Below are 23,860 nucleotides of genomic sequence, written 5' to 3' on the forward strand. Positions count from 1 at the left end.
TTGGTAATAAGGTCCTTTGAAGATATTGTGGTAATGTGTAGGCACCAGAAATGTTTGAAGAAGGGGATGAAGGGAAAGGGTAATATTGGAAATGGCAGTGGAATGATTTTCTCCTGTATCTCAGTCCTGCCAACCACGCAACTAGCGGGGAGAGGGGCTGAATGAACACAAAATTCTGGTTGCTGAACAAAATAGGATCAAAGAAAAGGGAAGAATAATCAGAGGTAATGATGGTAATTTGTTTTTTAGTTCAGAGATAATTGACCCACGCTGAAGACATAATTATGGTACATTAAGGAGAGATTAAAAGAAAGACAAAGACAAAGGCATGGAGTGATGAAAAACACGAATCAGAATCCTATAATTATGATGTTTTTATAACCATAATATTTTGATATTAGCCTTTCAACCCACAAATTGCAGCAACAGCAGAAAACCAAGCAGATTCCGTTTTAGTTGTCAGATACGTTTTCTTTTTTCTTCCTGTTTCTTCCCCTTTTGCATTTCTTCTCACAGCTGCCAGTACTTGAAAATACCAGTACCAGTATTACTGCTGGTAATAAGGATGTGGAACAGCGGAGAAAAATGAGGGTCTGTTTAGATGAGAAGAGTGGGTCTGCAGTGAGTGTTCTCTACTCCTGCCTTTTTCATCCAGCTCAAGCGTGGGCATTTTGGGCTCTGATATTCTAGCAGCTCTCAGCTGGGATTTCTTTCAGTTGTGAATTTCACAAAGTGTCACTTGGGAAACTTGGGCTGTGTGCAGATACATTTTTTTTGTTGCATCAGTTATGGATTTGAATGAGCATTAAAAATATTATTTATCCCTTAAATCTATGCTATCATGGTAGTTCTTAGGATGAAGTAAACAAAGTGAGTCTATGTAAAGGATAATGCTATAGAAATAATTGTACCACTGGTACACGTCTTTGGTACAAACCATGATGAGGCTAGGGAATTACTGACTTTGTGAAACACTCTTTTAGTCCTTCCCTGCCTCCCTCCCTCCAAGCCCTCTCATCACTGCCCCATGGCAATATAGTGGGGAGAGAGGTAGGGTGGCAGTTTTGAAACACCATCAGAGCATGGAAATTTGGGTGCTGTGTACTGATTATACTGATATGAATCCCAGCAATCTGTAACCTCCAGAAATCTAGACTTGAATTATGCAGCAAGTCTACTGCCTGCTGGCAAGTCAGCTAGTAATTTAGAGAGTATGCAAAGAGAAAGCCAAAGATACCACCAAGTCTGGCCGGTGTAGTGAGGATACATACATTTCGTCTCAGTGTGTGTGTGTGTGCATTTGGTGCTAGGCTGACTGCAGGCATAAGATCAGGCTTCAGTACAGAATGAGGTGGTGTGCTTTCCAGAACCATGCAGCCTCTTCAGTCAAGATGGGATTTGTTAAGAAAAACATATAGAGCCTATTAAAAGAAATTTATTTTTTCCCAATCAGTTCTGTCCTTACCCAGATTCTCCTATTACATACATGAAGGCACACTTTTTCTTTGATCCAGGGCTCAACCCATCATTTTTGGAGGTGCAAGTCACTGCTGGCTTAGTTGTTCAGGAGATTAGTATTCACCACTCTCTGTACTTTCTAACTGAACTCCAAAAAATCTTTCCATTCACATGAAAACTGGAATTGACATCCAAACTACTTTCTCAGAATGAAGTGAGATGATTTTTCTAAGTACACAAGGCAAGCTAAGTGGGTTGCAAAGGCTAGAACAAAAGTGGTTCCCAGGTTGGGGGTGGGGGGAAGCATAAGATATAAAAAGAATTGGATACAAACTATTCTTAGATGGAAATGTCTTGCCAGGTAGACCTCAGAAATGCTATTTTTTTTTTTTTTCAAATTAGATACATAGGCCTTGTATCCCTTCTCTTTACAGCAAAGGTTTCTGCTTTAGAAGTTGTGATCTACAGCACTCTCTCATTCGGAGCATCCTCCAGTGCCTTGGAGCTCAGCTCACCAGCTTATTAACTACACTGACCATGACCCTGAACAGAGACAGAAACAACGTATCTGTGCTATACTCTGTTCAATGCTCCGCTGACACTTCACATTTGTGTCAACATTTTCAACCCATACCTCCCTGGCCTGCTTGGATTGTGATACTCTAGTTTTAGCTTAGAAGTGGCCTCAGACTCCTTTTCAACACAGTGCTTATTGAGCCTATTACTAAGCAGGGGAAGCTAATCCTCAAGGGGGAACTTATTTGCATCCTTAGGATAAAGCCATGGAGGAAACCTGTATAGAAACATGGGCATTTGTAGAAGGAAATAATGGATCATGTAATAATTCCACTTGCCCCTTTACCTCACAGGGCATTTTTAGTAGCTTAATAAGTTTTATTTTTCAAGTGCTTTATAACCCAAGAGAAGTACAAGTGCCTAGCTATAGTTGTCTGAGATCTGTGGGGAAAGATTTAATGTTAAACCTTTTAAGCTTGACAGCTCCATTTTAGACATGCCCAATTTACCACACTTCAGCTTTAAGCAGCCTGGGTCAGGATAAAGGCTGAGTTCTGTTCCTGTTTGACATCTTCTGAGCATCCACTGTCAGCTTTAACAAGCTGTGTATTGACATTTTCAATATACATTATCTGCCAAGATGCATTCCAGCCATTTAAGCAAGGGTGTACTTTTAAGCTGGCAATGAGAATGACTATTGCAATGCTTATGGTGTCAAAGTTGGAGCATACAATGTCACTCATTGGCTATGTCGGTGTTGGGAAGATGCAAGGTGCACCTCTTTAGTCTCCAGAAACTTTGCAAGGAAAAGATAAAGACCCAATATCTTTTAACCAGTTTTTTCTTTGAAAAGGAATTACTTGCAACCCAAACTATCTTTCTACCTGTGTTTATATGCATTTATATATGTATGTATGTATACGAATGTGTGTGTATTCCTGCTGTCTGTTCTATTTCTGCATCTCCTCTTACATTCAGTAGTGAAGGGTTAGTTTATATTTTTCTTGAGTCATGAGTTATTCATGAGATTGCAGCTCTTTAAAGTCATGTATTCTGTGTATCACCCTGCTGAACACACTGGGTCTGCCATACATAACCAACAATAGTATCCTTGGCCCTCTTCCTGGGCACCAGAAAATCACCGTAGCCTTTACTCCTGCTTTGTTGTCCAAAACATTGTTAGGCAAGCCTTTATGGGTATAATTAACTTTACTAAAAATCTGGAATAACTAAAGGAAGTTACAATGTAAGAGAGAGAAAAAACAGTGTGAAATACAGCTATTCTCATAGTGGGAAACATCCAGGAAATTCAATTTTTGAGGAATAAGGGTTGATTTTGAATGCGGCGTTTCTTTGGAGTGTTTTCTGTTCCTAACCATATCCCTGTTTTCACATAAATCTTTTTCTGGGACCACCACTTCCTTGTAATATCTTCTGTGCTTCAGGTTATTCATGATATTCCCTAACAGCAAGGACCACATATACCAACATTTTTTTCTTTTTTAAAAAAATTTTTTATTGTTATGTTAATCACCATACATTACATCATTAGTTTTAGATGTACTGTTCCATGATTCATTGTTTGTGCATAACACCCAGTGCTCCATGCAGAATGTGCCCTCTTTAATACCCATCACCAGGCTAACCCATCCTCCCACCCCCCTCCCCTCTAGAACCCTCAGTTTGTTTTTCAGAGTCCATCATCTCTCATGGTTCGTCTCCCCCTCTGATTTCCCCCCCTTCATTCTTCCCCTCCTGCTATCTTCTTCCTTTTTTTTTTTTCTTTTTTTTTTTTTATTAAAGATTTTTATTTATTTATTCACGAGAGACAGAGAGAGAGAGAGAGGCAGAGGGAGAAGCAGGCTCCCAAGGAGCAGGGAGCCTGATGCGGGACTCGATCCCAGGACCTTGGGATCATGACCTGAGCCGAAGGCAGACGCTTAACCATCTGAGCCACCCAGGCGCCCCCTTTTTTTTTTTTTCTTAACATATATTGCATTATTTGTTTCAGAGGTACAGATCTGAGATTCAACAGTCTTGCACAATTCACAGCACTTACCAGAGCACATACCCTCCCCAGTGTCTATCCCTCAGTCACCCCATCCCTCCCACCCCTCCCCCCACTCCAGCAACCCTCAGTTTGTTTCCTGAGATTAAGAATTCCTCATATCAGTGAGGTCATATGTTACATGTCTTTCTCTGTTTGACTTATTTCGCTCAGCATAATACCCTCCAGTTCCATCCACGTCGTTGCAAATGGCAAGATCTCATTCCTTTTGATGGCTGCATAATATTCCATTGTATATATATACCACCTCTTCTTTATCCATTCATCTGTCGATGGACATCTTGGCTCTTTCCACAGTTTGGCTATTGTGGACATTGCTGCTATAAACATCGGGGTGCATGTACCCCTTCGGATCCCTACTTTTGTATCTTTGGGGTAAATACCCAGTAGTGCAATTGCTGGATCGTATGGTAGCTCCACATATACCAACATTTAAATTATTTGGCTTAAAATAATATTTGGAATAATGGCTCCGGGGTCTTCAACAGAACAGAACCAATGGTCCTTGTCTCTTCAGGCCTACTGAATAATGTGGTAAAGAGCAAAGGGGTATGGGTGGCTTTATTACTGAATACCCACACAGTAGTACCGGGTGGTATAAGGCAATTCCCTTTGAGTATTTTCCACCAGTAAGAGTTGCAGATTCATCTCTTATTTTGGTTGTCCAGTAGCTAATGATAAAATCAGACAAATACCTTTCAAAAAGAAATAACTCTTAGGAGGAATATAGTCCAAACCAGAGGTAACAAAGTCTGTTGTTCATATGGCCATGTGATGAAGTTGATTGATTGAATCTTGTAGGGGCTTGTGGCAAACTTAAGGCAAGCTATTTCTTCTCAAGGTGTCATTTGTAGATATTGGGGCCTTAGGAGTTGCTCAATTCCAGGGGGTAGCATATTTGAATTGCATAGGTCCAGGTCCATTGTATTAATCTCACTTCAGAGCTAAGTGGTGCTCTTTGAGTTTATAAGAGAACATGGCTCTGTGACATTATATCTGATTTTGAGTATGTGAAAATACAAACATTCGTCAGATCTTTCTTTCTATGTGAAATTTCCCAATTTAATTTCTTGCAAGTAATTCAAATAAAAAACAAGTGTGTGTAAGCCAACAAAATGTCTGCAGGCCAAATTTGTCCTATAAAGGCCAAATTCGTCCAAATTTGACCTGCATTCCATCTAAATCCTTAAGGCACAAGAGAAACATTTTCCTAACTGCCCTAATAAGTTGAGAGATTGGTTTTCTTATAGTAGGGGTAGGACTTCATATTATAAATAGAATTACTGTACCTCATGTTTTGTCTGTGGCAGTCAGGGTTTATGGCTCTAATTATTGAATCCAGTTTCATTTAGCATTTGTCCTAGAATTTTTATTTTTTAAGCATAATGTTATTGATAGCTGCATTAAAATAAGCACTATGCATTTCATTGATTTCATTTCTACTTCCAGCTTCTGTCATGTCAAGTGTGAGATGCATGCACAGCGAACAGAGTTCTTTAACACATAGGTCATCACTGGTCCATTTTTCATATTTAACTGTTTCTCTTTTCTGGTTGTTTCCAAATGCCCAGTAACACCCTATCTCCTTCCTTTGAAAGATAGCATTAAGAGTGCTTGTTGGTAATAATGCAATATATGTTAAGAAAAAAAAAAAGAAGAAGAAGAAGGTAGCGGGAGGGGAAGAATGAAGTGGGGGAAATCGGAGGGGTAGATGAACCATGAGAGACAATGGACTCTGAAAAACAAACAGGGTTCTAGAGGGGAGGGGGTGGGAAGATGGGTTAGCCTGGTGGTGGGTATTGAGGAGGGCACGTTCTGCATGGAGCACTGGGTGTTATGCACAAACAATGAATCATGGAACACTTCATCTAAAACTAATGAAGTAATGTATGGGGATTAACATAAGAATAATAAAAAAAAAAAGCTCGGGGCGCCTGGGTGGCTCAGTCGTTAAGCGTCTGCCTTCGGCTCAGGTCATGGTCCCGGGGTCCTGGGATCGAGTCCCGCATCGGGCTCCCTGCTCAGCGGGAAGCCTGCTTCTCCCTCTCCCACTTCCCCTGCTTGTGTTCCCGCTCTCGCTATGTTTCTCTCTGTCAAATAAATAAAATCTTAAAAAAAAAAAAAAAAAAAAAGAGTGCTTGTTGGTGAACCAAACTGCACTCTTTTAGGGGAAGCTAGGGACAACTAACACCCGCTTTTAGGCAATGATGGAAGAACTGATTATTGCTACTGTTTCTGTTGGCTACTTGGGGAATTGCTTGGTATTGCTTTGGGATGCTGGATACAGAAAGCATCAGGCCACTAGTTTGCAGACACTGGGAAACATGCAGAATTGTAGGTTAGAGATATGCGAAATATATGTTCGGGAAATAATTGTTAGAATGTGTTGCTACCATGATTTTTGTCATTTATTCTATGGTAACTCTACATTATTTTACTATTTCATTATGCTTTTTTATTTTGTAATAAATTCTTGACTGCAAAGAGCTAAAGCAAAAAAAGGTATATTTAATAAGAGATTAAATAGGAATTTTTGTTAAGATATTGATGAATGTGAAGCTTTCATGAGACTTTGTTAAAAATTAGTCCCTAAGGGGGTTGTCATGATACTGATGAGTATTTGAAAACCAGGAGTTAGAAATATGCTAAAGAAGCATCAGCCTCTCCCTTTAAAAGTTAACAGTTACTTTAAGAAGACTCCCTGTTAACAATGATAGAAAACCTACAGCTTGAGAAGGAGTACTTAGTTTTCATTCTGTGAAGCATGACTTTTCATTTAGATCAAATGACTGTTCTAAATTAATTTCTTTCATTGTTGATTCCAACTTCCCCTGTGAAAACACTAAAAATAAATTAATAGTTGTCAATATAATAGCTTCATTAGCAGAATAACCTTGCAAAGATATAAATGATGCCACTCTTTTCCTCAGTGTCAACAAATGCTTCAAGTAGAAAATGAATTTAGATAAATTCAATAATAGCTTATTTTTAAATTCCAACTAATGGAATCAAAATCATTCCAAGTTACAACATCTGACAGTATTGTGAATACTAATATAAATTTAAATATGTTAACATTTAATGTAAAAAATTTGTGGAGAAAATAACAGATTTTAGTGGCACAAGTGTGGTGGTAAAAATAATTCGTTGTGGTGCACGTATCATTTATAATTGCATCTAAGCAAACTGTGCTATTACACTAATCAAAATGGAAGCTGTAGATACCAAAATAATAAATATTGTCATATATATCCACTTAGAATAAATAAATTACAACTTTATTTTGTAATGAAGTTGGCATTAAATTTTTAAAAACTCCTCGGCATGGCAGTACGTGCTCACCTAAGTTTCCCAGTTCCAGAGATGTTTGAATTTGTAATGAGCAGCTTTATAAAATGAACTAAATCTTTTATGATGGTGATGGTATTAAGCTGCTTTTTTTAAAGAAAGTAAGTTGTTTAATATTTGGTTGCATTTTATCCAAAATTAATTGAAAATCTTTAATCAAAATCTGTAACACATGAATGCCCCCAAACTGCAGCTTTTGAAGTATTTGGCAAGCTTGCAAAGAAGAAGACCTTATGAAATTGATCTTCCAAAAGGGAAAGGAAAAACTGAACAAATAAAACAACAAAAGCCCATATTTCAGCTTTGTTATTCTAAGTGTGGTCCTAGGCAGCACTGGTATCATCTAGGAGCTTTTTAGAAATGCAACCTCCCACCCACCCCACACGTACTGAATCATAATCTTCATTTTAATAAGATTCCTGGGGCATCTGTATTTATATTAAAATTTGAGAAGCACTGGTATAAAAGACTTCATTTGGAAATTTGATAATTACACATTGGAATATCTTGACAGATGGGATGAATACTTTGACACTTTATTGGAAACATTTATATTCTCCATTAGGATGACATGAAATTGAAAAGGCCTACAAAGTTGCAATATCTAAATTTGGAAAGTATACAAAATAACCAAAAAGAAAAAAAAATCACAGAGATTTGATGATTAAGAAAAGTACCTAAATGGAAGCAAAAGTACAGTATTTCTAAAAATATTTGTTCTGAGGTATTTACACATCAATAAGATAAAAAGTTAGAATGGAGACTAACATCCATTTATGAGAAGTTGTTTTCCGCTTAATAGATACCTCAGTGTCTGCAGAGTGATTTTCTCAATTAAAAACATTATGGTCTACAGGGAAGTGTCAGTTGAAGGTGTCAACAATTTAAAATCTCATACATATAAAATGCAACATTGAGGATGGTGTATGAAAGTTAATTTAAAAAATTAATAAGAACATTTTGAAAAAAGAAAAATAACTTCATTTTTTAAATTTAATTTTATTATGTTAATCACCATACAATACATCATTAGTTTTTGATGTAGTGATCCATGATTCATTTTTTTCATATAACACCCAGTGCTCCATGCAGTACATACCCTCCTTAATACAAATACCAATGACAAGACCTTAGAGATATGGTTAAGAAACTGATTAAACTATGCCAAAATAATTATTCTACTCATGTTACTTTTAATTTTCTTTTTGCTTATGGTGTGAATATCAGTAATGTTTATCATAATACTGTTTTATCTGCATTTATATGAAAACATTTAAATTTTAAGAATTATATTTTGAAAATAATTTTGAATAAAATTAAGGGTCCAACAATATAATGAAACCAATTTGAAGTCAGTAAATCATTTCAAAAATCATACAATTTTAAATTATCCCTCAAAATTGTCCTGGTTTGGACAGTGTATCATAATGCAGAGCTGGGCTAGTTTATTTCCATTTGTTCTTTCACCTTACCCTTTCCAAATTACGCCTCTTCTGACTTGTTGAGGGGGAAAAAATGGCAAAAAAGGTTCTAAAGTGTGCAAAATCTGGAAAAGCCTTGAAACTTACTTTTTTAAGGGCTCAAGTAAGTTCTCAGGCAAGGACAATAATCCTCTGCAGTTTTGAGGAGTGGGGGAAAAAAGGAGGTAATAGAATCGAGAGGGGTGGTTTCACAAGTACAGTTGCATATAAATCCGTTTAAAATTTGGTTTTGTTAACTCATTGCATTTATACTGGCATTATACCTAATATACCACATTTATACATAGTATGTCTGACTTTCTCTACTGTCACCATCCTGGTCCAAGCCACCATGTCACACCTGGATTATTGAAACAGCCTTCACATAATACATTTCCTCTTGTCTTATTACAGTTAAATGTTCACATTGTAGGCAGAGACCTTTTTACATTTTAAGTCCAATTTATAATACTCTACTGTTTAAAACCCTCTGATGGCTTCCAGTCTCATTCATAATAAAAGCCAAAGTTCTTACAATGTCCTACTATGCTCCTCATGTTTTCTTTCATTTAGATTGTACATATAACAATGTGGTAATGTGATAACCACATTGTATTTGGCTTCATTTCAGAGATTCTTGATTAGGGTTTCCCTACACAGGTGTATTGTCATTGATAGATCTCCACATCTCATGCTTTGCTATCATTGATCTCCCGCACCTTGAGACTCCTCCCACTCAGTCTCCAGCTCTACCTGCTTCTTTTTGGAGAAAGTCCAATTTAGCCAGCCAGCCTGTTTTGTGGGAATACATTGTTCTTGCCCATTTTACTACATGTGCTCATTAGCTAGTGATCCATTTTTTGGTAGATTGATTTTTGACAAGCATTTGTCCGCAGTTAGATTTCATCTTCCTAATCTAGGACATGCTTTTCTGGCTACCAGTCAATGAATATTAGAGAATACAGATCTGCTTGAATATGAGAATGAGCAAAATGCACTATGGTAGTAATTTTACTGAGTCTCAGAAGTCATCCAATTTACATTCATAGCCCACAGTGTCTTTTGTTATGACCATTTCAATTATCTCTATTGTGACATCTATATATATATTTGAGAATTGATTATGCTACAGAGATAGTTTTCTAAGAATGATATAGCTTATGGCAGTTTCTCCATATTTTGATCTCTAAGAGAAACTATCTTCTGTACCATGCATTTGGATAATAGAATATACACTGCATTTTTTGATGCATAATCATTTCACTCATTCAATATTGTGTGCCGACTATGTGCGGCAGACTGAACTCAAGATGCAGAGCTATTTTCAGGGTACCATTAGTCATACGGCAACTTTGTGCTAAGTAGAAAAATGCATTTCTCTTGGAAGACATACTTCTGTGTAAGGTTGCATAGCTTGATGAACAGAGCATAGGTAATTTCAGACCTCCACTCCATTGGCTGGGCGCCTTTGGGCAATGAACAGCCTGTACCCCAGTATATGATGGTTCTAGAGCTAGAAGGCAAATCCTTTGCCCTCAAGGAGCTTTGGTACCAACTGGAAATTTTCTGAGGAGACAGACTTTGGTTTGATCTTCTTTATTCCCACCTATACCTAGAGGAAGGGCTTGAACACATACTAAGTTCTTGATAAATACTTAGAGGAATGAATTGTCCAACTCTGTAGAAATAACAGGATAGTATACTCTAGAAATTAGCAAGTGGTTTTCACCAGCTTTTATCTGACTATTGTGCAACTTTTCACTTGGACTGAAAGGGGAATATAAAAAATAGAGGATGAGAGGGAGAAGGAAGGGAGGAGGAGGGAGGAAAGAACAAAGGTACAAGTATACTTGATGAATTAAATTGCAAATGGGTTTGTGTTGTCAATATTAAAATACTATATAATTTCATTTGGAGAACCCAGTAACTCTTTGATTGCTTTTAGAGATATAAATCCCCATTACGTACCATGAAATAGCATTCTTTGAAATAAGGGCGATGATAAAGATTCTTTGATTTCAAACATCTATTCAGCTTCTTTTCGCTTCCCTCTGTGGAGCAGCAGTTACTCTTGTTAGCAGAGATGTCACAGGATCCATTTGAATTTTACTGATACCTTTTTAACACTCTATTCAGCCAACTCTGGGCAGGTCTTTGTCTATCAATTATGCAAAAAGAGATGTCACTTGAAGTAAAACCAATATCTTAAAACAGAGACAAACTGCTTCTAGTCCCTGACACCTTCTCTTCTTAGACTAAGGACAGGTCTCTGAGTAGCTTTATCACTTGTTTATCATCCTTTTATTACAATTGAACCACACTAGTGTGCCAGAATGTTAGTGACTTCCTGGTGGACATCACACTTGTTCAACCCAGTTTTTTTCTAGTGGGCTGTGGCAGCTATGTGAATGCTCTTTGCAGACTTCCAATTATGGAAGGTGTAATTGAACAGAGCACCAGCTGCTGTGCTCTGAAATCTGTTGCCATATTGTACCGAGGTCATGATCCCCATGGTTGCTTCCAGCCAATGACTGACCATGGCAGGGATGCTAAGGCACACCCATTCCTGGGAAGCATGGGACTTCTCTGATGGGCAACCTTGATTAAGGACTCTCTGGAGACTTTGTCAAGCCTTCCTTAGAGAGCATGGTAGTCTAGAATGCTTCTACCAAACCTTTCTTTTCTCTCCATCCCTTGGGGTCAGACTTGCATCATTGTCTGACAGGTTTGCCAGCATTCCCTCTATCCCTCCCTATTTTCTCTCCCTAGGTATTTCCCTAATAACTCCTTGCACATTTAATCTCATCTTGGCATCTGGTTCTTGGATAACCTGAGCTAACACAGAACCCAACTCTTAACACATGCCTGCAATTATGTTTGGAAAAAAGGCATGGAGCAAATAGCCTTTGTTCTACCTCAGACTGTTGGCAACTCATTGAGTGATAATCCCCATTTTCTTAGTTTAAACTCATTTTTTAATCTTTTTTTTTTTTTTTTTACCCATTTAAATTCCAATTCTGAGTCATAGCTGTACTCTAGAAGACCACATCTACCCATGCCTGTTTGTTGGGTCATCTGTTCACTGACCCTGTGTATAATGCCCTAAATTCATTGCTCTGTGGTGTGAACTTCCTAACTGCAAACTGTCACATGCTCTTAATCTTGCCTGTGACCTGGACTGGAATAAAACCCTATCCTGGCCTCAGGGCCCATTAAAATTTCCATGCAATGGTAACCTTTGTTAAAGGAGCAATTTAAAACGTCCTTAATGTTTTAAAATGAAAACATTCACTAAAATCATTATATATTAATTTTTAAATGCTACTTATGTTCTAGGCACTGTGCTAATTGATACACAGTCAATATCTCTATCAATCCTATCAGGCAAGTATGATTAATAACCCATATACAGATAAAGAGCTTAGCAGAGGTCTCACACTAATGAGTGGTGGTGAAGCAGGAAGTGTGACTTCTAAGTTTTTGTTCTTGATTTTAATTTGTGTATTGCATTGCTTCACAATAAAAGCTGTGTGACTCTGGGGGCGCCTGGGTGGCTCAGTTGTTAAGCGTCTGCCTTCGGCTCAGGTCATGGTCCCAGGGTCCTGGGATCGAGCCCCATGTCAGGCTCCCTGCTCGGCGGGAATTCTGCTTCTCCCTCTCCCACTCCCCCTGCTTGTGTTCCCTCTCTCACTGTCTGTGAAAGAAAGAAGAAAGAAAAGAAAGAAAAGAAAGAAAAGAAAGAAAAGAAAGAAAGAAAGAAAGGAAAGAAAGAAAGAAAGAAAGAAAGAAAGAAAGAAAGAAAGAAAGAAAGAAGAAAGAAAGCAAGCAAGCTGTGTGACTGTGAATAATCCACTTAGTTGTGGTAAGCCTAATATTTCACCTATGAAGCAAGAGGCTAATAATGCTACCTACCCTTTATTGGTTTCTGGTATTTTTGTCATTGTACATAATTATCTTATTTAGTCCTCCTTACAATCTTAGCAAGTTGGCATTATTCTTGTTATCAGTTACCTGTTGCTGTGTAATACAACACTGCAAAACTTAATGGTATAAAACAATAAGTTTATTATTTCTTATTCTGTGGATGTAGAATCTCAGTGGTTCTTTTCCTGGTCTCACTGGGAATCATTCATGTAGTTGCTGTCATCGGATAGCTCCAATGAGGCTGGTGTTGCCCCAAAAGATATCAGTCACATATTTGGCAGCCTTCATTTCTTCTGTGATCTTTTAACTTTCACTAGGCTAGACAGACCTTCACAGCGTGGTGGTCTCAGGAGTCCAAGGTAGTGAAGGTGGAAACTACAATGTGTCTTAACACTTAGGGTTTCTCTCTGTTGGTCAAGGTAGGACACTGATAAGAGGGGCAGCAGTGTCACATTCCGAAGTGGACATTCTTATATTCATTGGGAGGCCATTGTTATTATGGATTTCATTTTAAAAATGAGGAACCTAAATGGAGAAGCCAGAATTAAAATGCAGATCTATATTAGCTCCTTCCTGCTTCTCTTTCCACTCTGTCATGTCATCTGTAGTACCTTTTTCTCTACAGTGTTGGTGTTAGAATTGGATGAGATTAATGCTAAGGAGAGACTCTGCAGACTTGACTGCCATTCAAAGTTGGAGTCCTCTCAGGCATGTGTATTCAATGAGTTTTTATTCTAGCATCTATTTGTTAAGTTTAGGACACTGTCCCCGGGCATGGAGTTATAACAGAATAATAGGATTGAGACTTGAATATGGATCCTCTGACTACCAATTCATTACTCTTTTTACCTGTTAAGGGATTGACAGATGCATAGCATTTGTGGTGCTACTCCCTTTCCCCCATGTCCTTGGCAGACAGCACTAATTGATCAGAAGTAACACTGAAGATGAAACCTACTTAAAATATACAGTGGGGTAAAGAATAGTCTCTTTAATAAGTGGTGTTGGGAAAACTGTATATTCACATGCAAAAGAAGAAAAGTGGGCCTTTATCCTACACCACTCACAAAAATTAACTGGAAATGGAATAAAGACTTGAATATAACACCTAAAAACATTCCACTCCTAGAAGAAAACATAGGGAGTAAACATCGTGATGTTGGTCTTGGAAATCATCTTTCGGATTTGACAACAAAAGAAAAAAACCAAGCATGATGATATCTAACAAGCTTCTGCATGGCAAAGGAAATCCTCAACAAAATGAAAAGGCAACCTATTGAATGGGAGAAAATATTTGCAAAGCATCTGATAAGGAGTTAATACCCAAAATATATAAAGAACCCATACAGCTCAATAGCAAAAAACACAAACAATCCATTTAAAAAATGGGCAGAGGACTTGAATAGAACTTTTTCCAACGAAAACATGCAAATGGCCAACAGGTACATGAAAAGGTGGTCAACATCAATAATCAGGGAAATGCAAATCAAAACTACAGTGAACTCTCACTTCACACCTGTTAGAATATCTGTCATCAAAAAGAAGTAAAAAGTGTGGTGAGGCTGTGGAGAAAAGAGGACTTTGGTGTACCACCACTGCAAATTTAAATGGGCACAACCTCTATGGAAAACAGTAGGGAGGTTCCTCCAAAAATTAAAAATCAAATTACCCTATGATCCAGCAATCCCACTTCTAGGTATATATCCAAAGGAAATGAAATCACTATCCCGAAGAGATATCTGCATTACCATGTTTATTACAGGATTATTCACAATAGCCAAGATATGGAATCAACCTATGTGCCTATTGATGGATGAATGGATATAGAAGATCTGATCTCTCTCTCTCTCTCTCTCTCTCACACACACACTCACACACACACACGACGGAATATTATTCAGCCATGAGAAAGAAGGAAAAGCTGCCATTTGTGACAACATGGATGGGCTCTGAGTATATTATGCCAAGTAAATAAGCCAGATAGAAAAAGATTAATATTGCATGGTATCATTTATTTGTGGAACCCCCCAAAAAATTAAACTCCGAAACAGTACAAAACTCATTGCCAGGGCCTGGGGTTGTGGGGAGGCAGGGAGAGGTTGGTAAAAGAATATAAGCTCTCAGCTATAAGATGAGTCAAGTCAGAAGATCTAATGTACAGCATGTTGACTATAGTTGATTACACTCACTGTATAACTGAAATTCGCTAAGTGAGTAGAATTTAAATGTTGTCACCAAAGTACATATATGAGGGTGATGGGATGTATTCATTAACTAGATCGATGAATCCTTTCACAGTATATACATGTGTCAAATCATCACAATATGCACTTTAAGTGTCTTCTGATTTTGTCAAACATAAATAAAGCCGGAAAAAAATGATACCAATTTGAAGTCCCTGTGCTGAATCATATCTGTTTTTTTCAGATAACCTAGTAGAAGTTACTGGTCATTTTCTTCTTAGAGGGTAGAACTGTACTCTGCCAAACTCAGGTTCCTTAAAAGATATGGCACTTTGTAGTCAAAAGAACTCTTCTTCCCCAAATTAAGTATTTCCTATCTGGTGAACTGGCTAGGCAATATTCAGGGCTTCTTGACCAGTATCCTACACATCCTTTCCTGATTGTGCCTTCTTTTCCTCAGCTTTCTCACTCTCTCATCATTTACTCTCTTCTCCTTTTTCCATCTTTCTCTGTCTCTCTCAAAGGCATAATTAGCACATCTTGCATTTAGAAATGAAATCCTGCAGAGTGCACTATTATACTGCAAATAATGATTGCACCCCGATTGCAGTAAAATTGCCATTTGGAATAAGAAGTTTAATGCTCTGCACATCTGCAGTAAATAAATCAAAAGAAACTATTGTTGATTTTGTTCCATGATTCCTGCTACAAATACCAATTTTGATCAAAGTGGTTGCTTAATGTCTTCTTTCCAGCAAATACCTTAGTGCAATCATGAACGCAGGCATTAGAAAGATGTCCATTGTTTTTCACAGTGTAAAGGAAAACATTTCCATTGTGTTCCAGAGATCTGTTTGTATACAGTGCCTCTTCATAGAATTCAAGGATGCTGAGATTATAAAGATGTTTGAAAGAAAATTAAAATTCTCATTGGTCAGAAAGTCTACCCAGACAAAATGGACCACACATGTGACTATTTAAGTAATAAACCAGATGAAGCTAATCATACAATCTCAATTAGGTCTCATCTATTTTTACTCTGATTTTTTTTGTCCAAATAAGTGAAGATGAAAATTTACCTTCCTTACAGCATTTTAAAATTGTAAAAATAGGAATGAATTTGGGGAATCATTTAATCTAGTCACCTGTCTCCAGAACACTATCTTCTACACTTAAAAAAAAAAATTATTAAGCTTTAGCAGATATCAGACCCTGGTAATTGTGGAGGCCTTTCAGGATGACTACAATACACTGCCAGTTATAATGAGTTACACCATACAGGTCAGATGGGTATTTCTACTTTTAAGCATCTTTAGGGAAAGAAATTCCATGACCGCTTCACATTATCCAGATGTTCCCAGCAAGCAGTTCTACTTCACTTATATTTCTGTGCATCTGTAATTATTATAAAAGGATTAACAGGGGAAAGAGACTCTTAGCTCTGAGCTTCTGCACAAAGAAATTATTTCCCTCTGCAACCAAGGAGAAGATTGTATTGAACTAACGAAAAGAATCAAAATGCATTTGTTTCACAATTGCTTGAATAAAATCTGTTTGGCATAAATTCAATTAGTCATTTATTTGAGGGAAATTCATCTCCATCTGTAGCAGTAGAACTGGCCATGTCAGTAGGATCAGTTACTGGAAGTCTCCTTACTGTTATGTTCCATCTGTATTTTTATTTTTTCAACTCAAATAGGTTTTAACATACAGTAGTCATTATATAGTTCTACAGGTATTTGTTTGCCTTTTTTCCCCCCAGAAAGATCTTAGTATTTTGTACACTCTAGAATAAATAAATTGTATGTGTGATTTCACTTAGTCTAAAATGATGCACTCACAAATCCATCAGGGTACTTTAAGCAGTGAATGTGATGGATATTGCAAAGTGAAATATGACGAGAACAAGGTAGGGTCTAATTGTTCAGTGTACAGAATGATCAGGGAATGCTGCCCACTGGTTAGTTCTGTGACAGGACATTGGGTCAGAGAGAATGGAAACTATCATATATTTTGTAAATTTCAAAGTAACTGAGAAGTTGCTTCAAAGAAAGGTATCTCTGGAGTTTTCAAACATTATAATGCACAAGGACAAACACAGGGTCACAAAAGATTTCATGTATTCTAAATTAAAGCACGGAATCAGATGAATATATGAAGGTGAGTCAAAATTGTCTGTCTTACATGGGTAATACGAGTCACCCAAGTCCCTATAGTTCTGTCATCTTGAAGATATTTGAGATCACAGGAGAGCCTGCTCATCATACGTGGGCTCCACCATTCAGCATGCCTGCTTTCTCCAAGACTGATCAGACAACACATGCACAGGGCTTTCTGTGCTACCATTAGTGCCTTTAATCAGCTCCACTGATATATCTGCTCAAATAAATGAATGTTCCCTTCATTGTTGGCAAAAGCAACAGACTCACCCACAATTGAAAGGTGGTGATGTACAAATAAATTCAAATATCAATGTGTAGTCTGATACACATGACCCAACCCACTTAAAAGTGTATCTTTATGTTTTCTAGAGGTGGTAAGCTTTTATTTTTTCTTCTGCAACATCTGTTGGCTTATGCCTGGCATCCTTTCTAATGCCTCTGTGTAGGAAATGACAAATTCACTAGAGAAGGGGAAAGGTGGAGAGGAATAGGGAAGATGTGGGGAGGCATTTAAAATTTTATCAAGTTATGAATGCCAACATTTTGCTGCTTTATACAAAAAAGTACTACCAATGCATGTGTGAATGTCTTTGTATATTTTGATTCACTTGTTCTCCTGATCAGGTAAACACAAGATTATTTTTTAATTTGTGTGTTGCTGCCAAAAGGCACATTTGATGTTTAAAGTGCAGGCTCAGTTCTATGTGAGTTCCTGCATCCCTCTTTCTTCTTGTTCTCTGAGGTGAACACTCATTCTTCTGGAAGAATAGCTCCTTAGGGAGCAGTCCTAGTTGCTGTCTTCTGTGTTCTTTCAGTAGTTTTGAATACTCTCAAATGGCTGCCTCTTTTAGAGCCTTATATAGGAATCAAGGAGATTCTTTTGAGTTCTATAGGGATATAGCACATAAAAAACAGATAGGTGCCCATTCCAGGGTCTTCCCTTGGCCAGTAAGTTGGTTTGATTGCTTTGGGTGCTGCATATTGGGAGTCCTTGAGTAGTTTGGCAGCAAATTAAGGATGCAGAAGAGGTGGCGGTAGAGAAAAAGATAGGTAACATTCTTGGTTCCTATCTAAAGAAAAAAAGGGAGTTAATCTAGCTCTTACGCTGTCCTTTGCCCTATACCTTCCCTTGAAGGCTGTCTTAGATATTAATTAACTTAACCTGTATGAAAATGTTGGGCATGGGGACAGGTAGGAGGGTGTAGGGGCAAACAGCATGATTTGCTTTTACAGATGGTAAGTGAACTCGCAACATGATTTAGTGTCAGTCAGACTTGGATTTTAAATCCTAGCTCCACTCTTTGGTTCCGTGGGCTACGTGCCAGGAGTTCTCTTGCTACATTCTTCTAGATGATGGCTACAATACAGTGCCAGTTATTATGAGTTATATATATGGATTTCAGCTTAAACACTACCTCTTCTGAGATACCTTCCCTGAGCCCCTGGTCTAGGTTGTTTTCCCCCTCCAGGTACAGGCCTCCCCTAGCACCATGTAGTAACATGTGCCATTCTTAAATGAGGGAAAAGATTTTGCTCTTCTTTTTTATCACTCTGTCTTCAGCATATAGCAGAATAGTTCATATACGATATAATTTTAAGTTACTTTTTTTTTTTTTTTTTTTTTAAAGAGAGCATGCCATCAGGGAAGGTGAGGGAGAGGGAGAGAGAATCATGGAGCCCAGTGCGGGGCTTAATCTCATGACCCTGAGATCGTGACCTGAGCCGACATCAAGAGTTGACAGTTAACAAACTGAGCCACCCAAGCATCCCTTAAATTAAAAATTTTTAATGAAGAACTTAACCTTAGAGAACTTGAGTTTCTTCAACTGTAAAATGGGTATAATGATGCCAGTGCTGAGAGATTGAGCAGAATAACATGTAAAGTGATAACATGGTCCTTGGCCATCAGGGAGAACAAATGTAAACTTACTGCATATCATTCTAAGATGCAGCGTCCTCAACCCCAATTTTAACATCTTTAAACTTAGAATATATTGGTTAATTGAGAGGATGTCATAGATGAATATTTTACATTTTTCCTTTTTTGTACTGGTACATAAAGTGTACATCTTAGCTTTAATAAAATATGGTGGTTCCCATAGTAAATGGTTGTAAGCCTTGGAACCTCTTAAATTTTTCCTTTTATATAGGGGTAGGTAGTATCTGTGTTTTAAGCACTCAGTAGAATAACTATAAAATAAAGGAGAGCCTAAAAATTAATAAACAATGTGAATGTATAGCATGCATATTAGAATATGCCATCTTAATCCTCATAGTGACCTCGTGACCCAATTTTACAGATCAGGGAACCAGCACAAAGAGGTTTGGTAGACCTGGCATTTGCTGTTAAGAGTCAAATCTTCACTGCTCAAGAGAGGGTCTTATAAGCCTGAAGCTGATAAAGTAGTAAAAATAAATGGGTATAAATATACACAAACACTCGAAGCCTATATTCATCAAAAATTATAGATGGTGCACCTGGGTGACTCAGTCAGTTAGGCGTCTCCCTTCAACTCCGGTCATGATCCCAGGGTCCTGGGATCAAGCCCCACGTTGCGCTCCCAGGTCATTTGGGAGTCTCCTCCCTCTCCCTGTGCCCCCCTCCCCGCTCATTCTCTCCCTCCCTCCTTTCCTCCCTCTCTCTCAAGTAGATAAATAAAATCTTTAAAAGAATGTAAACAAAATTGGAATATCAACAAACTGGTGAAAAATGCCATTGCACTTTTTGGCAATATACTTTGTAAAGGAGTAACAGTACATTTTAGTGTTGGATTTGTATTAAAGCAGATGCTAAGTTCTGTTTCTTTTTCATATTTAGAAAATAAAAGAATCAACCTCTAATTAGAATTTAATATCATATTAAATGAATTAAATCCTGCTTGTTCTAGAAATTATTCAGGGAGATCTAAAATACAGAAAGCTAACATATTAGAGGAATCTAAGGATATTAAATGAAACCAGGGACTTTTAAAAAATGCAGACCATAAAGTATTATATCCTTGTAAATGGGTCATGAATGGCCTTCTCAAAATATATACATCATTACAACAATGACTTGCAGATAGCTCGTTCCTATACAGTCCCTGTATATACCTGAAAGCATCTCAAAAGAACATAATTCTGTACATGTACTTCTATATAGTATCAAAACGAATATGAAAATTCATCTTGATACAAGGTAAAAATACAAAGTCAATAATAATTGTAAATAAAACCATTTACAGAATTTAATGGATGAAAAAAATTCTTATTTCACAATTGTAATAAGGAAGATTAAGAACCCAGCAACAATCTTAACCCAGACTACATGGCATCTATATCAAGAAAATCTATAAATGCTTCTTAGAGACATTAAAAAAAAAACTCAACTCTGGGAAGTCCACCTAAATTAATAGATAGGAGGTTTGAATATGATAAAGTTGTAGCATCGTATATATTTAAATTCTCATATTTTAAAAGTTCAACTTTTTCTTATGTATTAAAGATAAATTTATATATATATATTTTGTCGACTGAGTGATTTGGAAGTTAAACTGAAGAATATATAGTCACTATCTGGGAGAGGATTTTACCCACCTAAAGCTAATGAAGTAGTAAAGATCAATTAATTACAAATAAAATACCTAAAACGTTTATACACATAAAGCATTAATAAAATGAAGATATCAAACTGGAGAAAATATGCCAAAAATATAACTGTGATACATTGTAAACGTGGGCATTAAAGAACAGGGAATTTGGAGGATCACTTATGCACCAGTTTCAGTCTCTCATTGATTGAGGGTTGCCCTTGGAAGGGTTGAATCCATGAGAGAACTCTGCAAGCTCTCATGAACCTAGAGGGAGTCTTCAGCGGAGAAGCAGAGAGATGTTAATCATCAACATGGGAAGCTGTCCATACCACAGCAGGTAAACTCAGGGTGGAGATGATATGGTGCAGAGAAAAGTCAGTATTTACTATGAGGGAGAAATGCCTTGATGATAAAATTCAGTGAAAAATACTGGAGAAAAAATTATATATGGAGAACCATCACAATTGTGTAAAAAAAAAATGCACTGGTTAAAGATTGGAAGGAGCAGAGCAAAACATTAAAAAGGAATATCTTAGATTTTAGGACTATCACAGTTTATAATCATCATAGTAATAGAAATGAGTTGTCATAATGATTGTTACTTTTGTTTAGAACTGGGGTTGGCAAACTACAACTCAATCTCCTTTTGCAAGAAAAAAAAAGTTTTACTGGACACCTAGCCACACCTATGCATTTACATATTGTCTATGACCGATTTTGCTACAACTGAAGAGTTGAGTCATTGCAACAGAGATTGAAAACCTAATACATTTATTGTCTGGCTTTTTTTAACAATAAGGTTTATCTATCCACTTAGAGCATGGAAACGGGAAGGGGCAGAGGGAGAGAGAGAAGCAGACTCCCCACTGAGCAGGGAGCCAGATGCAGGGCTCCATCCCAGGACCCCAGATCACGACCTAAGCCTGAGCCGAAGTCAAATGCTCAACTTACTGAGCCACCAGGTGCCCCTCTGTCTGGCTTTTTATGGAAAAGCTTTGCTAGTCTCTGCTTTAGAGCAGTTTACTGAGCTACTAAAATAATCTGACCACAATTTGAGAACATACTTAGAGGTATTTAGGGGGGAAGAAAGGGCCAGTAGAGCACTGTAATGCACATTATGGCATAATTTAGGTAGATACATAAAGTAATCATAATATCTACTTAGGTAACAGTGAAATTCAACTTCTCTACCCTGTATTTTGATTGCTCACCTTTTAGAGCACAGACGGGGAAAATTTGAGAACATCAGCCATTCTTGAAACATTTCAATCAGTGTTTGAGTTTCAGATCAATACTATCTTGAAATTTTGTGAAGATAATGAAGTGGCCAACGAGAAAATTGTTTCTCAAAATTGGGTTTGAAAGCTTGAATTAAAGGGTTTCATTAAGAAAAGTGGGCCCCTAAATACTCAATAAAAGGGAGCAGGTCTCCTTTGAGAATGTATAATTCCAGAACTGAGGCAGAAAAAAGTACAAGGTAAGCCTAGGAATGTTTTGGTGCCTGAAAATAAGGAAGTGTTCAAAAAGTTTTGAGAACATGTGAAATGGATGCAAAAGCTGAATTAATGAGTCTTCCATTGGCCAAATTTGAGCATGAAAAACAATGATGGTAATGGAGTATAATATGATTAAAATATATGAACCACAGTGATAAAAAATGGGGGAGGGGAATTGAAATACTTTTCTTTATGGAAGAATGCCAGTTAATGTATATGGAAGACAAGATAGTGTTAGAATAATAATCATTTTGGTACCACCTATATAGTAATTCAGGCAAGAATCATCAAGGATGCTAAAATTATTTGGTAAAAGATTGTTAGGGAACAGGATATTTTATGGTCTCAAAATATCACCCAACTGATTGCTTCCTAAATGACAAGGAAAGGATACTTTCCTAATGAAAAAATCTGGCAGATACCACCTTAATCAGATAGTCAAACTTAGCCCCCATTAGCAGAACAAATTGACAGCATGGGCCTTCTAATGTGGTTCAGAGGAAATTACACAACATCACCTATGTAGCATTTTTGCCAAAAATGTTTAATCTGAGTTTACTCATGACGAAGCAATCAGACAAATTCAAAGTATGGGACAGTTCATTAGTCAAGTGACTTAAACTATTAAAAATGTCAATATCATGAAAGATTGTTCTGGATTAAAAGAGATTCTTTTGGTTTATGGGGAACTGGAAATATATAACCAAATGTAATGTATGAACCTTAATTAGATTCTGGACTGGGTGGGGAAAAAACAGATATAAAGGACATTTGGGGAAATCTGAATATGGATTATATATTATATGACATTATTGAATCCATGCTAAATTTCTTGACTTTGTAATGACCTTGTGGTCATATAGGAGAATGTCCTGTTTTTGGGAGATACATGCTAAGGTATTTAGGGGTGAAGTGTTAGGTCTGCTCTATACTACACATAGTTCAGAAAAGGGGGGGAGTGAGAAAATGTAGCAGAAAAGCTGATATTCCAAATTATTTTTATTTATTTAAATTCCTTTTTTAAGTTGTATTTGTTTTGTAATATTGTTATTGCAAACACATATCACACAACTACCATGTTTAAGGAACTTTGTTGGGTATATATCACAAAGAGGCATAAAACATGGGATCCAGTTTTCCAGAAAGCATCTATTGGCATGGCACATATTTCCCAAATAGTGTATGTTAGATGCTAAATAGTTATCTCCAGCAAGAGGTATGGAAAGAATTCAGGGGGGAAAAAAATTTCCTGGGTTGAACTAATTTGGTAGACTACAGGTGGTAGGTGATCCCTAAGGAAGTAACCGCCATTTCCTATGCTGGAAAACTCTAACTAAAAACTGATACTCACCTTCATGGTAAAATCTCTAAAATCCAGACTCTGATGAGCTCACCTTACAAAATCCCAAATGCATTGCTTTATTCCTAAAATTTTCCATCATACTTCCTGTGATCAGCTAAAGAAAGAAAAAAGTAAAGAGAGTCTTCTAATCATTTGATGTCTGGACAGTTCTCACAAATTGACTTAGTTCTCAACTGGTAAGAGATACAAAGCACGTTGTTCTGACATCTTGTTGCATCTCATACCCTTCATCACAAGAGGCTAGAAGCCTACAAACTACATTTCTCAGAATCCCTTGCCAGCTGGCTTCTGGTTAGGTTCTTCCAGTGGG

The sequence above is a fragment of the Mirounga leonina genome, unplaced genomic scaffold (assembly GCF_011800145.1).
Source record: "Mirounga leonina isolate KUSES-001 unplaced genomic scaffold, KU_Mleo_1.0 Mir_200, whole genome shotgun sequence".
Lineage (NCBI taxonomy): Eukaryota > Metazoa > Chordata > Mammalia > Carnivora > Phocidae > Mirounga > Mirounga leonina.